This window comes from Caretta caretta, chromosome 3, assembly GCF_965140235.1.
Source record: "Caretta caretta isolate rCarCar2 chromosome 3, rCarCar1.hap1, whole genome shotgun sequence".
In the NCBI taxonomy this organism is placed as follows: domain Eukaryota; kingdom Metazoa; phylum Chordata; order Testudines; family Cheloniidae; genus Caretta; species Caretta caretta.
In genome coordinates, this window is record NC_134208.1 from 98,708,506 (window position 1) to 98,722,489 (window position 13,984).

At 37.9% G+C, this 13,984-nt stretch overlaps 1 protein-coding gene across 14 annotated transcripts in view; it reads right to left on the bottom strand.

Annotated features, from left to right (window-relative positions):
• Positions 1-13,984, bottom strand: part of PTPRK (protein tyrosine phosphatase receptor type K) — a 615,152-nt gene that overhangs the window by 225,386 nt on the left and 375,782 nt on the right. The gene's annotated exons all lie outside the window — the stretch shown is intronic.

Below are 13,984 nucleotides of genomic sequence, written 5' to 3' on the forward strand. Positions count from 1 at the left end.
AGAAAAACTCAGGAACTTCAGCCCCCCCAAAATCACCTGTACCAACTGAGTAAAGGAGAATTTCTTCCATTAGCTATCAGTAGTATATGAGATTTTATCCTCTTTACAAACCAGCCCTCTAGAGGTAAGTATCAAACATATGAATCAGTTTGACTCCATCCAGTAGACGGATAGTGGTACATATAGATAAGCTATTACAGTACTTTATATTTCTGAGCCACTAAATATGGTCCAAGTGAAAATGTCATGGCTGGGCACAAAACAGAAGAACACAGAAGATGCAGAAGTGACTTCCAAACATGTCTGTGACACACAGAGAGTTTATTTACCAAACTCTCAATGGCAAAGACAAAACAACGTATTGAAAAACAAGTTAATTGCTCACTATATTTCTTACAAACTTAGGACCTGATCTTGTATTGTGATGTGTGCAGGACTGTGGCCTTACATAGCAGTGCTAGTGCACAATGGCTGCTTTTCAGTGGAAGGAAGAGTTAATTTGCACACACGTGCGCACACACACACACAAGCATGTAAAAACTCAGTCCAATTCTTCAGAATGAATGTTTCTATATTAATGTATCATGTGACATTTTCTCACTTTCTTAACCTGACTGCTGCAATATAGCACTTGTCTGCCCAAGAGTCAGGTCTTTACAATGACATGATTTACATGCAAAGAGAATGGCTCACAACAGAGTTAAGAAGCAGAGTAGAAGAGTTTTAATAGCAAACCATTCGTGTGGATGAACTGTATGAACTGTGCAAGTCTCCTCTTCAATAACATGTCTTTGAAACTAAAATTTTTCTTTTACTTATTTTCAAAAGATCTTTATATTGGCTGGAGCCAACACAGCAATCACTATTTGCAACTCAGGCTTTTCAAGTTCAAAGCAGGAATTCTGCTTGTCTCAAGCCATCCCAGAGACAAACTGGTTTGAGAGCCTACCGTTAATTATCTTAAAGGAGTGAACTTCTGCTTCCAAGCTGATGATTTGGATGTCTGAACACTTAATCACTGACACAAACTCAATCTACAAATTATCATTTATTTAAAAAGCTAATAAAATTCAGAGCTAAATTATTTCGTCTGGGAATTATCATATAAAATTGTGTAGGACCAATGTCATTATTTCTTGGGGAAAAGTGGGGCTTTTACCCTCACTAAAAAAAAAGGTGTGGGAGGGAACTCAGAAAATATAATTAAAAAATGCAAAAAAAGTTAATGTAACATGATATTATGTTTACAGTATTACTGAAAAGACTACTGTTATACAGATTAGATTATACAATAATATTTATTGTATGTGTTTTCTTTTTCTTGTTGCATAGGGTAAATCTTAAATATATATGTTCTGAATATGCACACAGTAAAACGGCACTAAAAAAAAAAAAAGAATGATTCTAACCCCTGTCAAGGTTCCTTCCCCACTCTGAACTCTAGGGTACAGATGTGGGGACCTGCATGAAAACCCCCCTAAGCTTATTTTTACCAGCTTAGGTTAAAACTTCCTCAAGGTACAAACTATTTTAGCTTTTGCCCCTGGACTTTATTGCTGCCACCACCAAGTGTCTAATAAATATATAACAGGGAAAGAGCCCACTTGGAAACTTATTTCCCCCCAAAATCCTCCCAAACCCTACATCCCCTTTCCTGGGGACGGCTGGATAAAAATCCTCACCAATTTGCATAGCTGAACACAGACCCAAACCCTTGGATCTTAAGAACAATGAAAAAGCAATCAGGTTCTTAAAAGAAGAATTGAAATTGAAGAAAAAGTAAAAGAATCATCCTGTAAAATCAGGATGGTAAATACCTTACAGGGTAATCAGATTCAAAATATAGAGAAACCCTCTGGGCAAAATCTTAAGTTAAAAAAAGACACAAAAACAGGAATATACATTCCATTCAGCACAACCTATTTTATCAGCCATTTAAACAAAACAGAATCTAACGCATATCTAACTAGATTACTTATTAGGCCTTTACAGGAGTTCTGACCTGCATTCCTGCTCTGGTCCCAGCAAAAGCAACACAGACAGACAGACCCCTTTGTTCCTCCCCCACCGCCTACAGCTTTGAAAGTATTTTGTCTCCTCATTGGTCATTTTGGTCAGGTGCCAGCGAGGTTATCTTTAGCTTCTTAACCCTTTAGAGGTGAAAGGGTTTTTTCCTCTGGCCAGGAAGGATTTAAAGGCGGTTTAGCCTTCTCTTTATATTTATGACACCCTTCAAAATGCATCTTTCAAGTCTCCTCCTCTCTACCAATTCCAATTACTGCCTAGGAAAATAATTCCTATCTATACACATTTTTCTTGGTTTCAGATTACAGCATTGCATAGACATATTGTGGACAGTTCAATGGGTCATTCTCTAGTACTTCCTTTCACCTTTATTACACTAATTCTGATTGTTAATAATTTATTATTTTTATTGTAGTAGCAATTCAGAGTCACAGCCAACATCAGGTCCCACTGCATTAGGCACAGTACAAGCACATAGTAAGAGTCATTGCCTACCCTGAACAGCCTATAACTGAAATGGACAGGATAGACAAAGGGCAGGAGAAAGGATGTATTTTCCCCATTTTACAGATGGTAACTGAGGCACAGGAAGATTAAGTGACTTGCCACATTCTATGTGATATTTCAGTCTGATTTGGCAGTAAGGCTTGTGCCATCCTTTGCTAATGTAACATTGCCCTTCCCTTGCTGTTATACACAATTCCATACAATTTAAACTACAAAATTTGCATTTATGGTATTGTTAGACTCAGTCTCTCAAGTACTAAGGATAATTAAACATGTCATTTCCTACAGTAATAAAATACCTTCCAGCAATTAATAACATGGGATGGAAAACAAAATGGAAAATTAAACTGCTTTCAAAAGTCAATATTGAATGAAACAAGTTACACAAATGATATCAAATAAAAAATTCAATAGAAGTTCTATGCCTTTTAGCTGTAGGTTGGGCTAGAGGACAGAGTTAGGGACATGGAACCAGGAACAAATGAGTGTCAATCCAAACACCACCACTGACTCAATGTGTTCCTTTGGGAAAGTCACTTGATTAGAAACAGGCTTTCTATTCAAACAAAGGTTCTAATACTTATTTACCTCACAGTAAATTTCTCCAAAGTCTCTATCATTTCATCTTTGTCATCCTAAGAATGGTCTCTCATATGAAGAGTCAACTTTGATTCTACAGGATGGAGAACTAAAATGCAGGGTGATCCTACACGGTTTTCTTTTTGAGAACCAATCTGACAGGCTTTCAAGAATCCAATTTGTGAGGCTTTTACAAAGTTTAAATTATTAAGGAGAGGGCCAGGGGTTTTGCTTCCTTCCCTAAGAGGTATGACTAGTTAATTGGCTGAATTTGTAAAGAACATCCAAAGAATTCAGGCCCAAATCTCACAAACTTACAGACATGCTTAACTCTGCACTTCGACGGTTTCAGAGTTGCAGCCGTGTTAGTCTGTATCCGCAAAAAGGAGGACTTGTGGCACCTTAGAGACTAACAAATTTATTAGAGCATAAGCTTTCATGGGCTACAGTCCACTTCATCAGATGCACAGAATGGAACGTATAGTAAGAAGATGTGTATATATATAAAATACACACACACACACATACAGAGAAGGTGGAAGTTGCCATACAACTTCTGCACTTTGAGTAATCCCACTGATATCACAATGTGTAAGGTTAAACACATGCATAAATCGCTAAAGGACTGAGGCCTGAATTAGTACCTTTGTGAACTCACTGGATAATCACACCTTCAAGGATCAGGTAATCTAAGAGCATGAGTTCAGTGGTACAATAATTCATAGATTTTTGAGGCCAGAAGGGACTATTGCAATCATCTAGTTTAACATCCTGCATAATACAAGCCACAGTACTTACCTGAATTAATTACTCCCTCAATTCCCATTGCTGTGGTTGAACTAGAACATATTTTTTAGAAAAATATTCAATCTTGATTTTAAAATTACCACTGCAGAATCCACTGCAACCCTTTGTAAGTTTTTCTGATGGCTAGTTACCCTCACTGTTAAAAATCTGCACCGCATTTTCAGTCTGAATTTATCTAGTTTCAATTTCCAGCTACTGGATCTGGTTATACCTTTGTCCGCCAGACTGCTCTCCAGTTTTTGTTCCCCATGTAGGTACTTATAGACTGATCAAATCACCTCTTAACCTTCTTTTTATTAAGGTAAATAGACTCAAGGAACTAAATGTCTCACTATAAGACATGTTTTTTAACCCTATAATTATTCTTGTGATTTTTTTCTGAACCCTCTCCAATTTTTCAAAATCCTTCTTGAATTAAGGACACCAGAACTGCACACGGTATTCCAGCATATATTTGGCATTGGTCGCACCAATGCCAAATATATATAAATATATATATAAAGAGAGAGAGAGAGAGAGAGAGAGAGAGACAGGTAACAAACTCCCTATTCCTACTCAAGATTCCCATGTTTATACATCCAAGGATCGCATTAGCCCTTCTGGTCACAGCATCGCACTGGAAGCTCATGTTCAACTATTATCCCCCATGAACCCTACGTTGTTTTTTTTTTTCCTCCAGAGTCATTGCTTCACAGGATGGAGTTCCCCAATTCTGTAAGTATGAGTAACATTCTTTGTTCCTGGATGCATGGCCTTACATTTGGCCATCTTGAAACATATATTGTTTGCTTGTGCACAGCTTTAACAAGTGATCCATAACATGCTGTATCAGTGACCTGTCTTCTTCATTATTTACCACTCCACCAGTCTTTCTGAAGTCTGCAAAATTTATTAGTGATTATTTTATGTTTTCTAACAGATTATTAACACAACTCTTAAATAGTGTAGGTCCAAGAACTGACCCTACTAGAAACACATCCTTTAAACTATGGTTTCCTCTTTATAATGACATTTTGAGACCAATTAGTTAACCCGTTTTTAATATATTTAATGTGTGCCACGTTGATTTTGTATCATTCTAGTTTCTTAAACAAAATCTAATGTGGCACCAAATCAAATGTCTTACTGAAAGCTAAGGACATTAAATCAACAATACTACCTTTATCAGTCAAACCTGTAAACTCATTAAAACTTTTTATCAAGTTTGTTTGACAAGTTCAATTTTTATAAGTAACCAGTTGAACAACTTACCAAGTGTTGTAGTGGAGTCTTCATTACTGGCAATCTTTTAGAAAAACATCTTGATTTAAAGCTATACTATAGTTCAAAATGGAATTAATTCAGGACATCCTCTTTCCAGTGTTATAAAGGAGGTTAGATTAGAGGATCACAATGGTGTTTCTGGCCTTATAAATGTATGAATAAATCCATGTGGATTGGCATTAATATTACTACTCCTTTTATTAATTGCTATCTGTATGAACCATTCCATTATATAGCCCAGGATCAAAGTCAGGCTGAGTCTTCCTGGGTCACCCCATTTAGCCTTTTAAATACTGACACAACATTAGCTTTCTTCCAGGCTTCTAGAATTTCCTCAGAGTTCCAGGAGTTATTGAAAATCAATATTAATGGTCCAGAAAGCTCTGTGGCCAGCTCTTTTAAAATTCTTGGATGCAAGTTATCAGAACCTTCTTATTTAAAGATGTCTAACTTGTAGTAGCTGCTCTTTAACATCTTTCTTAGTTACTGTTGGAATGGAAAGAATTTCATCATATGATGAGAATATCATCTAGCTTTTTCTCCAAATACAAAACAAATTTATTGAGAAATAAAAGTATTGAGAAAGTATCATTTATTTTATTCTGCCAGAGGAAGGCCAAGTTTGAATCAAGGAAAGGAGCAATGTTAGACTGAGGAAAAAAAAGTGCAAAAAACAGAAATACCCCACTTCAGCAGAAATGAGCCATAAGAAACAATGTCAGCAGGAATGGGGGTTTGGAACTTTTCAGATGCCTTCCCCACTCCCCTTCAATATGGGGATGGGGGTGGGGGTAACTCACTCATGTCTCATCCAGAGGCATACTGCCATTTGGGTGGCAGGAACAAGGGGTATTACTCTAGTATTTCCTACACAAATAAAGAAGCGAGAGGAATGAGCGCCTGAATGGGAATTTTGATCCGACTAAGAAACTTCCCTTTCCTCTGCATTGTCTTGTTTTCCACCCCCACACGGAACCTTATACTCTTTTTCCTTCCCTCTGGTGCTCTGCTAACGGTTGGCGAGGAAGAGTGAGAAAACAAAATGCTTGATCTCTGAAACACTATGCATAAGTGCTGCAGTGACAGTAGTTTATAAATATTTGTATAGAAGTTTCTCCTTTCATTTTTATGCAATGATAAAAACAAGCTAAAAAAAGCTAGTTTTATAAAACTGCATGTTTAAAAAAACTAGTTCTATTTTATGAAGGTACTTATACTCCATCCATCACCCTGGTACTGACCACTTAAAATGTTGAATGACCCTAATGAAAACAAACTGAATTAATGTATCAAGCAAAGTAACGGATGATAGTCATAAAAGATTTAACAGTAAAAACTGGCAGTCTATTTAAAAGAGCCACATTTTTCCAGCAAGATGTCATCTTATCCTGCAGGTATTTTCTCTTGAAATGGACACACATCAAAACTGTGTGGATCTGGAGAAGTTAAAATCAGGATCTGAACTCAGTGGCTTGGGCACATCTCTGGCAGCTTTCTCAAGTGGTACAATATGAATTATTTCCCTGAAGCCACTTTTTTACAGCTGGGATAGAGGCTTTGGATTAATATACTGGGATACATTTTAATGCCACAAACAGTGCTCCTCTCAGAAATGTGCTTACATCACTTCTGAGAAATCACTGGAGTCTAAATTTTGCTGGCACACTCTGCTCTGGCAAAGGACCCCAAAAAATAAGAGTGTGGGGCGAGGGGGGTGGAGGGGTGAGGGTGTGCGTCAATTCATAGCTTACCTGTGCTGCTAGCTTGCAGCTGCTGCTATGTTGCTCTTTTCCAATAATAGAGCTCTGCCGGAAATTTAGGCTTGATCCACAGCTGACTGAAGTTAATGTAAATATTTCCACTGACTTCAATCAGCTTTGGATAAGACCTTTAATGCACAACTAGTTCTAAGCCTCCCTTCGAGTAAGGGAATGACCAACAATGTATACCCGTCACAGCTCCATGACTGAAGAGCAGCAGCACACCGAGTTGGAAATATTAGGTGCTGTAGATAAATGAATCTTCCCCTGTTCTGTCCCTCCCCACCCAAACAGCACTGAGACAGGCTCCGCCCCCACTTTCCCAGATGATTATTCTTCCTTCACCCCCACTTATCTTCCTGCTCACCCTCTCAAAATTCTAGCAAGGTCTAGAAGGGACGCTCTTGGCTACTGGTTCCATTCTCCCACACCCAGCAGCTGTACTGACTCTCACTGTGGGCCTCTACCCTTGGCTTTCCAAGCTCAATATTCCCCAGTCTGCTCCGCCTTGGGAGTTCAACACCTCAGTACTAAACCCTTCCCCCAAATATTCTCCAGCAGATAGAAAAGGAGTACTTGTGGCACCTTAGAGACTAACCAATTTATTTGAGCATAAGCTTTCGTGAGCTACAGCTCACTTCATCGGATGCATACTGTGGAAAGTGTAGAAGATCGTTTTATACACACAAAGCATGAAAAAATACCTCCCCCCACCCCACTCTCCTGCTGGTAATAGCTTATCTAAAGTGACCACTCTCCTTACAATGTGTATGATAATCAAGGTGGGCCATTTCCAGCACAAATCCAGAGTTTAACAAGAACATCTGGGGCGGGGGGGTAGGAAAAGAAAAGGGGAAATAGGTTACCTTGCATAATGACTTAGCCACTCCCAGTCTCTATTCAAGCCTAAGTTAATTGTATCCAATTTGCAAATGAATTCCAATTCAACAGTCTCTCGCTGGAGTCTGGATTTGAAGTTTTTTTTGTTGTAATATCGCAACTTTCATGTCTGTAATCGCGTGACCAGAGAGATTGAAGTGTTCTCCGACTGGTTTATGAATGTTATAATTCTTGACATCTGATTTGTGTCCATTTATTCTTTTACGTAGAGACTGTCCAGTTTGACCAATGTACATGGCAGAGGGGCATTGCTGGCACATGATGGCATATATCACATTGGTGGATGTGCAGGTGAACAAGCCTCTGATAGTGTGGCTGATGTTATTAGGCCCTACAACCTATCCTGAAGGATAACCCAACACTCTCACAAATCTTGGGAGACAGGCCAGTCCTTGCCTACAGACAGCCCCCCAACCCGAAGCAAATACTCACCAGCAACCACATACCACACAACAGAACCACTAACCCTGGAACCTATCCTTGCAACAAAGCCCGTTGCCAACTGTGCCCACATATCTATTCAGGGGACACCATCACAGAGCCTAATAACATCAGCCACACTATCAGAGGCTCGTTCACCTGCACATCCACCAATGTGATATATGCCATCATGTGCCAGCAATGCCCCTCTGCCATGTACATTGGTCAAACTGGACAGTCTCTACGTAAAAGAATAAATGGACACAAATCAGATGTCAAGAATTATAACATTCATAAACCAGTCGGAGAACACTTCAATCTCTCTGGTCACGCGATTACAGACATGAAAGTTGCGATATTACAACAAAAAAACTTCAAATCTAGACTCCAGCAAGAGACTGTTGAATTGGAATTCATTTGCAAATTGGATACAATTAACTTAGGCTTGAATAGAGACTGGGAGTGGCTAAGTCATTATGCAAGGTAACCTATTTCCCCTTTTCTTTTCCTACCCCCCCGCCCCAGATGTTCTTGTTAAACTCTGGATTTGTGCTGGAAATGGCCCACCTTGATTATCATACACATTGTAAGGAGAGTGGTCACTTTAGATAAGCTATTACCAGCAGGAGAGTGGGGTGGGGGGAGGTATTTTTTCATGCTTTGTGTGTATAAAACGATCTTCTACACTTTCCACAGTATGCATCCGATGAAGTGAGCTGTAGCTCACGAAAGCTTATGCTCAAATAAATTGGTTAGTCTCTAAGGTGCCACAAGTACTCCTTTTCTTTTTGCAAATACAGACTAACACGGCTGTTACTCTGAAACCTCTCCAGCAGACGTCAGCAAAGCTTTGCCATTTTATGGCAGGGCTGACAAGATTTACACCATTCCCACATGGACAGAAGTCAGATGTAGAAAAAGGAAAACTTACCTTTCTGAATCTTCTATTTACCAATCTTAGTCATTTCTAAGTACCCAGGAGGGTTTCTACTGTGCAGCTAGGGACCCTGCATTTCATGAACACAGGGTCAGAAGAAAACAACAGGTGTGTGTGTATTGCGGGACGGAAGGAGGCATGGCTGTGTAAGGGAGATTCCAGGACCTGCTGGTAGACACACCTCGGCTAGCTTTTAAAGTGCTAACCAAATTGATCAAGAAGTCCTTGTCTTTTTAACATTTATTTTTTGCAGTGCTGATGTCCTGTCCCTTAATAAGTCTTTAATGACCCCTTGGCCCAGCTCCACCTGCAACCATACCCAGCATTAGTTCAGAGTCAGTTATCAGTTATCAGCTTTTTACCCTCATATTGTCTCCCTTTAAGGTCAAGGGACCTTAGAAACAAGGAGGAAGAGGATATAACAGCTAGAGATGGGTTGGTGTTGGGTGACAGATAAAAAGCAGCTGATAGCTTATGTATGCAACTCTGGAATTCTGTCCCAAGGAAACATGAGTAAGTCCAAACCCAGCTATGTTTAGAAAGAGCTGCAAGATGCACCCTTTGCCTAATCCTTCTTAATTGATTAAATCCTGATTTCATAACACAGCCAACTGGTAAATTTGCAAGGAGCAGGAGTGCATAGTGTTTGGTAGCTGTTAGTGAGATCTTAAATGTTTGACATTCACTCTAGCAAAAAGACCAGAAACAACAGTTACAGGTGATCAAGAAGTTTTCAAAAACAAACAGAAACTTATAAATATTGGTGTAATGTGGGCACTCTGCAATGACAAATGTAAAAATTCAATATATTCAATTACAGAATTTCAAGTGAGTGGTTATCATTTTATTCTAATAAAAGTGTCTAAGCTGTAAATAGCAATAGAAATGTGAAAATAGTAAATCAAACACAGTTAAATGCTCAAAATGTATTACAGTTCCTCCTTCATATACTATAAGCCTTCTAATTTATTGATATCAAATTTCTTCAGTATACCAAGAAAAGGACAAAGATTTTGCTTGAAATCTTAAGATTGCATTTAAGATAGAGCAGTAAATATTCTCTCTCTGGACGCTTAGAGAATTTTAAAACATTCCATCAGATTAAAATTACTGAGAATTAGCCTTTTGCTTGTATTTTATTCATTTTTTTGGAAGAGTGGATAAGTAACCCATAAAGGAAAAGACTCTAGTTCTTGAATTATGCAAATATAAAGGAGAAGTATCCTCAACTTGACCCTTCAGTTGCCAAATTTTCCTGTTGTCCTTCTGACAAGTACCCAATTTTGCCTCCAGCACCTTCTCAGAAGCTCACCTCCCTGAAGTACCAAAATGCCAAATTCTCCTGGGCCCTACAAGACAGGTTCATTAGTTCCAGCTACCAAAAATCTCCAGCCCCACTCCATAGTCTTCAATAGGACAATCAATAGTAAGAGAAGTGTAACTATTTGCAGGCAGTCAGCCCCCAGCACAAGTGATTTTTAAACATTTCTGGTAGCCCTACTGCTCTATTTGAAAATTGCATACAAATACTTAAAAAAAATAACTAGTATGGCATATTAACCCAGATAGCCATGAAGAGCTAGGGCGGCCCCCAAATGCACCGATCTCTGGAGCCTAATTTTAAGACTTAAAAGAAAATGAAAAACACACTTTAGATTATTTTCTTTGTTCTACTTATTCTCATTATGTGCTTTTTGGCTGGTGGGAACTTCAGCAACATCCTGGCATTCTTTGTATTCTGTTTTCAAAATTAATAACATGGAAATCACAAACTCCACATTCAGAAAACCAGAGTGGAAAACAGCCCTGATCTTGAACCTTTAACTAAAGCCAAATCTTAAGTCAACATTGCACTATTGAACAAACATCTGAAACAGTTTTCGTGACTCAAGGCGGATTGTCATTGATAACTATTCTCTGTGATTGATAGTTATCCTGGTCAATAGTAAAAAAAAATCAATACATATCATTCCATTTTCAGCTTCAATAAAGTTGTAACCAGAAGGGAAAATCTTCATCCCTTTCCTTGCTTTATAAAAAAACCCACTGACATAAGTTTACTCAAAGGGTTTGAAATGAAAATCAGATCATTTTCCCTTTGCCCCACAGATCTCCACATATTACTGAAAATCACAAACGTCACTGAACTTCAGTGAAGCAGGAGCACTACCGACTGTGTAGATATATTAAGTTCTGGACAGACTGAACTGTTGACCTTCTTTACCACTAAAATATCAGTTAATGATAAAGCTCAGCTGTTAAGAGTTACTTAGAAGCACCAGGCAACGTAACAGAACAATTTCTAACGTACAATTGCTAAAGCATGCTAAATGGACAATTTAAAAATACAGCATATTTTATTTCAGCTTAACACAGGAAAGACAGATTGCACACATGCTCTGATGCCAGATGATATCCTCAAAAGGAAAATCTCACAGGAAGACACCCTTGCTTTATTGCTCAGTTAGGTGTTAGGATTGCTTCCTATTAAAACAGCATCACACTTCCTTTTATTTTAAAATGCTTATGTGAGCAATAATACAGCATAGTTATACTGCAGGAATCACCCACTTCAGGTGCATTGTGAGGAATGAGATGAGGACAAGTGCCCTCAGTCACCAGAGGCATGTAATTACCTCTCACCATATATATCTTGGAGCACATTACTGCTCCTAGCAAATAGCTATAACCTGCTTAAAAATGAAAACAAGACTGGACCTGTGCACCGAGGAAGGGTCATTTTAAAAAGAAAGTCTAGTTCTGATTAGTGTGGTTTATATTCTCATCCTAGTTATTTAAAAATACTCAGCTATATCATATGTATGTCGGCTGAGTATTTAATTGCCCACATATGGGTGTGATCTGGTATATTATATTTTCAGTATAACGCAGTCACTAAATTTAAGCATAGGAAAAATCATCTATCAAATTCCAGCTACACAAATAATTTAATTAATTTTGTCTGGCACCTTATAAAAGTCCTCCAGAAATCATTGGTCACTGTTTAAACTCACTGTTCAGAAGACGCAACTGATAACTGATAACCTGATAACTACATCAGATGCTTGATGCCCAAACTTGTGCAATCGTACCTCAAATTCCACAAAATGTGAGATGTTCTGAAGTGAAACACAGTCTAATAGATCAATAGCGTATTATTCCGAAATGTCATGGCATTTGTAAATTCTAAACCAACAATGTGTAAAAATCATCTTCAATCTCCTTCCAAAATAAAGCAACTGTTTAGTCTTGTGGTAAAATAGCCAATAGCATTTTACTAACATATTATTCCTGATAATTCAATGTTACTTATCACCAGTACTTAGAGCATAAACATTTAAAACCCATCCAGTGAACGTTCAGTAATGTGTTTCTTATCCACACAGAAAAGCGAGGTAGTTTCACACTGACATATCAAATACAGTGACTGGAAATAAATGATATTACGTGGGTAATCCATTATAACTTGTTTCAAAATTGAACCTAAAGCTTACAAAACATACAGAAAGACAGAACTGACAAAAGGGGAGTAAAGATAGCTGTCTTAATAATAAGCAGTCTTGTCTGAAACAAAAACTAGAATTTTCCAGAACAAGGTACTGCAGCTAGTGGAATATAATACAGCACAGTAAGCCACTTGACAAGCGTAGTAACACTGACAGTCACCAAGCTAACACTACTAGCAAAGGATATATCACACTGCTCGCTATTTCATTATTGGCTTTATTCTTGCTTTTTAATTTTTTTTTTTTTGAAGAGGCTGATATTGTGTTGTTTGCTTTCTAACAGACACACACTTCAGATAGATTTTTATACTGATTTTGCAAGTTTTAAAATGACCACATAGTTGCAAAAGCCCAAATGAAGCCCTCCTGGAAGAGAAATACCTGTCTTCACTATTATGGAAGATGGATGAATGGAGCAAAGACCTGGAAATCATATTCTAATCTGGATCCTGTCAATGACTCACTATATTACCTGGGGAAAGTAACTTAACCTCCCAGGGCCTACAGTTGCTATCTTTCATTAAAAAATAGGTACCTGTGCTATTGTGGCATCAAAACCACTGCAACCTATATTGCTTATTGTTTTGATGTTTTAATATTCAAATCAATCATTACTTGCACAAATGTTTATCACGTTAAGTATTATTTTGATCAGTCATTCCAACAAACTCATCAAGAATATATATTTTATTTTTTATAAATGTGTGTATTTTCATGCTTTAAAAAGTATACCACTTTGCTTCCCTTAAATTGGCTAGCTAAAGGGATGTCAGGCCTCTAATATACCATGACCTCTCTCCTCTTATCTTTTTCATATTAGGCAGCCTTAGTTTTTCACATATTAGGAACAAGAAAGTATACCCAACTGATGTCTGGGAAGAGATTCTAGGTTGTGTCGCCTTAATAAAGAAGCTGCTTCAAAATTTCTATACTATATTTTTGGAGCAATGTCTAAAATATTTAAGAGAATTGAACTGACACTTTAATCTAGACTAGACTTCAATAGCTGTTATCTGACCTGAGACAGACGCATGAATCCTTTCACTTTTCAAGAGAGGTATATAGTAAATTAGAAATAAGATCGCCTATTTCAAAATTGCCTGCAGTTTCAGAATTGCTTTAGGCTGAGAGCTTGTTTGTTTAGGGAATTAAATAAGCAGAATGCTTCAGCTCCCAAGAAATGCAGTGTTTAGTTTCAAAATAAAACAGTATCAATACAGATGGTCTAATTTTCTGGAATATAAACTCACTGACCTGGTCAAGTTGAGCACACTTATGAC